Genomic DNA, 5,562 nt, shown 5'->3' with positions numbered 1-5,562 from the left:
TTTCATTTTGTTAAAGCCCATTTTTCCCTATATCCTATGTTTGTATTTAAGAATGTCATTCTTCATTAGGGTTGCATACAATATTTTCTATGGATACATGATTATTTATAATGATAAATAAATAATAATTATTATTATTTATGCAAGATGGACATTTGACACGAACATTATGGTTTTCCCCGTTCATTTTGCTTTCGATATCCTTTCCTTTTTGTTTTGGACTATTTCAATTCACGGGACGTCACTTTAATCCTCCAAAGGACATTTTTGGAGTGAAGCGGCCAACTCTCTTGAATTACTGCTCTTGTCGGCTTGCGCTCGCCTCCGTGGATCTAATAAGGACATAAAAGGACAGAAACTTAATGTTTTGTGTTGAGGCTACATTTTTATGTTAGAAATTATTTTTGTATTGTAAGGGAATTTGATCTGGGAAATGTGTGTTGTGACCCTGGCAAGTTCTCTGTTTTGTAGCGTGCTGGGGTTTTTGATTTGACCTGCTCTAATATAAATGGTGAAAATGTTGTAGAAACATATTGTATGTTGTCTTTTAATTGGTATCTTTTTCACTCTACCCAAAGCCTAGTGTCACATTCTGTAGCCCATTGATCCTGGCCTACCATTGACGTGTACCATACTCAGTAGTGGGTAACAACAGTTTAACATCATTGATAATTCTTTTCTCTCTTTCTAACAGTGTGAAAATGTATTTCTTGAGACCAAGTGAAAATCATTTGTACTGTGATCATTTCTAGTGATACTGTCCAATTTCTGGAAATAGGCTCATATTACACCCCTTGAGTTAAATTATTGAGTTTTACCTTTCTCCTCCTGTATGTTCAACCGTTCTAGTATGGCAGTGCAAATTTTACCTTCATGCTAGCAGTTAACATTGAGTCCTATGAGACCAGCTGGCGGCCAGCTGGTCTCAGAACTCAATGTTAACTGCTAGCTTGGAGATAAAATTTGCACTGCCGTACTCAGAGAACGACAAGAAGTACAGGTAAAACAAAAAATAAGGGAAAGGTAAAACTCAATAACTTGACTCAAGGGGAGGTGTAATATGAGCTTATGTCCAAAAATGGGACGGTATCACTTTAATGTTACATATTAACTAATCTCAACCAACTTCACCATAAGGTTCCCCATTCTGAATGTTAAATATTAGTTATATATTAATTAAGCTAAACCAACTCCACCATAAGGTTCCCCATACTGAATTTTAAACATTAGTTATATATTAATTAAGCTCAACCAACTTCACCATAAGGTTCCCCATACTGAATTTTAAACATTAGTAAAGCTCAACCAACTTCACAATAAGGTTCTCAATGCAGAATTTTAAACATTAGTTATACATTAATAAAACTCAACCAACTTCACCATAAGGTTCCCCATACTGGATTTTAAACATTAGTTAAACATTAGTAAAGCTCAACCAACTTCACAATAAGGTTCTCAATGCAGAATTTTAAACATTAGTTATACATTGATAAAGCTCAACCAACTTCACCATAAGGTTCCCCATACTGAATTTTAAACATTAGTAATACATTAATAAATACTATACATAATAATTATTAAATGATTTATAAGTAATTAACAATAGTTTAGTTCATATTAACACTTAAAAAAACATTTAATTACAATATATTAATGATTAAATAATAAGTACTTAGTTAATATTGAACTATAAATTGTAAACTACAACTAATAATTATAATATATTAAGTAATAATTAGTTAACAGTTTATAAGTCACGTGTTATGCTTAAGTTACTGTTTATATGTTAGTTAATTAATCATAAAAGTATTTTTAATAATATATTAAGTAACTTATAATTATGTTTTATTAAGTGTTACTGAAGGACTAATAAATAAATGTTAAAACTTTGTAAGTGTTTAGTATACACCTATAAATGTATAGTAAACCTTTAGTTAACTAATAGTTAACTGTTTGCTAACTGTTTATTAACTGTTTATAGCGGAAGGTTATTGTAAAGTGCTACCAAAGAAATTATTTGTCCTCAATAAAGCGTCTGGTTATGCACACACACACACACACACACACACACACACACACACACACACACACACACACACACACACACACACACACACACACACACACACACACACACACACACACACACACACACACACTGACCAATGTAGCAAAAGAAGGGATTATTACAATTATATATTAATATCAATATTTTAAACTATTCACATTCCATGTGATGCCCTCGTCATGTTTTCCCTGTCACATTTTAAGACATGCTCACGATATACCTTTGGAAAGGTCTTTTTCTTGTCTTTTGACTATCTTTTCATGTCAAGTTCAATCAGGTGGATTCTAATGCCTCAGTGTCTGTGTAGAACAAACCCAGCAAATGTGTTAATGGCCTTCAGGAATTAGCAGTTTTATCCATGGTACTTGCTACATTCTACCCTCATTCAAATAGGTCTACGCTGTCTCACACCCATGGCATCGGCATTTGACCAGACAGCAATTTTTGTCATCCACAGCTAATTTTTCAACCGTTTTTACCATTCAATTGCCTCCACACATTTTTGACACGTGCACTGTTTTACGTAACCAACATTCTGCACAGAAATTCAACTATTGCTGTAACTATTCAGAATGTAAAACTATTGCAAAATCCTTCCACTCCACTCTCATTTCAAATGCAAGCACAAGTTCCGATTGGCAGAGACCTGTGTATTGATTTGCAACAGCTGGTGTCAAGGCTAAGAATAAGAGAGTGGATTTTGAAAAGTAAGTGCTAGGGTTTAGAAATAGTGTCATAGACTAATAGCACAAATATATCTGTGTGTTTCATTGCAAAACCATTTTTGGTCATCTATGTGTGAATTCTTGCCATTCAAATATTTTGAGAACATACTTTGCAATGCAATAGAATGCCCAACAGAAAAATGACAATTTTCCAAAATGTTCCGAAATGGGTATGCGTCATTCTGCAACGAAGTTCTAAAACTGTAAAAGAAAAAACATGTGGCTCGATAGTGACCGCTTACGGGATATATTTACTGAGATTGTTTCGTCAATACATCGCTCAGTTCAACAGACAGTCCACTGCAGGTTAAGATTAACAACTTCAGTATGTCCAGTCTATTGCTTAGTCATCCATATCAATTGTAATCCCAGGGATTATTGATTGTATTGGGCAGCTCATATATTGACAAAGAAGCTACTTCTGACACTGGTGCCATTTAGTGTGTGTTGTGTGTGGGTGTGGGTGTACTGTGTGTGGTGTGAGTGTACTGTGTGTGTGTGTGTGTGTGTGTGTGTGCGTCAGTGCTTGACACTAACTTTTTCGCTTACCAGCCATTTTGGCTAGTGGTTTTCCTGACTCACTAGCCATTGGGTCTTTTCACTAGCCATAATTTTCTTAACCGCTTTAATGAATTATATAATAGGCTGTAATAATGTAATGTAGGCTTATGATATAATATAATATAATATAATATAATATAATATAATATAATATAATATAGGGCCTAATATTAACTGGTCCATGCATGCATGCTATGGAAAGATTTACTGATCTGAGGAATGGCATAGCCTATTGACCATGCAGAAACACCAAGCACAGTGTTGTGGAAGGGCACAAATGTAAGCTACACGAGAGCAAAATATTTTCGTCTTTGATCTGAAGGGCACTTTCTTCATATCACATAGGCCTAGGCTATCTGTGGAGGTCGCCGTCCAAATTGATGCGAAAAGTAGATAGCACAAAGTCATTGCCAAGTTCGCCTGCCCTCGGTCATGGATGTGGAATAACACCTCTTCTGGAATATTTGCTTATAAAAGTATCCACTAGAAAGCACTCACGAATGTGGCAACTACAGAAGGGGCTACGACTTCCTTTCATTCCGTTTAATATTGAGTTGTTTAAAATACAAACAGAGGGGCACCTGCGAAGGGACATGGGACATGCTTTTGTGCAGTCTGGAAGGCTACTACTGCGCGTTGTTTAAGCCGTTTGACAGCGGGAAGAACAGCACAAGAAACGTGGAGGAATATTAAGGTATGAAGACATACAGGCAAATCAGAAAATAATTTAAACCGAACATTATTAATGCCGCATGTGTCCTTGTCTTATCACTGCGCTAATTAGTCTCGAGACTTTCACAAGACGTGTTTTCCTCTCGCCTTGGTCATTTTAATGTCCACTACTACTAAGTAGCCTATTGTAGCCTACTAATGACAGATCGCAAAACAAGTCAGTTGAGATGATCTTCGCTACTTTATTTACACGTGAAGGTTTTAAGTGACATTTCCAAACGCACACTGATGTGCCGGTAGCTCGCTGCCAATCCTCTTCGCAAGACTAGAGCTGTCAGATTCTTGGTGTGCGTGAGACACAGGTGACACGTGACACAGGTGCTTCTTGGGTAGTGTAGGCTCGCGAAATCGCATTGTATTGCTTTTGTAGCAAAGACGGTCCGAGGAAAAAAAGCTACAAAATGCGGTGCCTCATCATTCAGAATAGTAACAGACCCGCCAGAATGGCTAGTGAACCTTCGGTATCTACTAGCCAACGCCGATATTCACCCGCATTTGGCTAGCTGGCGGGTGTTAGTGTTAAGCCCTGGTGTGCGTGTGTGTGTATGTATGTGTGTGTGTGTGTGTGTGTGTGGTGTATACACACACACAGCCCCGATAAGAGAGAAAATGTTCACATGCTTAGTCCTCTTCCATCACTGTGCCAATCTGTCAGCCCCTCTAAGTGCCGGTCACATTACAATTCTGTGTGTGTGTGTGTGTGTGTGTGTGTGTGTGTGTCAGCATGGCCATGCCACATCACAGTCACATCACACTTTTTGGAGGCAGCCTGAGACGAGTAGCAGCAGCCAATTAATTCCACAGCACACCCTCATGCAGTCAGTCTCCACTGGTGCCAGTCCAGCCATCACACACACACACACACACACACACACACACACACACACACACACACACACACACACACACACACACACACACACACACACACACACACACACACACAGCCAGACACACACACACACACACACACACACACACACACACACACACACACAGCCAGACACACACACAGTCACACACACACACACACACACACACACACACACAGCCAGACACACACACACACACACACACACACACACACACACACACACACACACACACACACACACACACACAAATACAAATACATACACACACTCACACAGAGAAGGAGAATGCAGTCACATCATATTTATTGGTCAGCTATCTGTGGAAGAAAACATTTGTCAATGCACTTTCCTTCACAATTACATTTGCATGAATCAACAATCCATCAGCATTAATATAATTGATTATGTGGTCATATATTTTAGCATTGGTAGTTGCCATGTAAATTTAGTGGAGGGGGAAATGGCGAACCTGTGTGATACTATGACAATCAAGAGCCAAGCTCTTTGGAGTGAGAAAGACTCACTCATAACCCAAGTGATGGTCACTCCACCATGATGTTTAATAACAACAAGGCAGACCACAGCCATGGCTCCAACGACT

The sequence above is a fragment of the Engraulis encrasicolus genome, unplaced genomic scaffold (assembly GCF_034702125.1).
Source record: "Engraulis encrasicolus isolate BLACKSEA-1 unplaced genomic scaffold, IST_EnEncr_1.0 scaffold_46_np1212, whole genome shotgun sequence".
Taxonomy (NCBI): domain Eukaryota; kingdom Metazoa; phylum Chordata; class Actinopteri; order Clupeiformes; family Engraulidae; genus Engraulis; species Engraulis encrasicolus.
The sequence above is the reverse complement of the archived record's forward strand: the minus strand, read 5'-3'. Positions refer to the sequence as shown.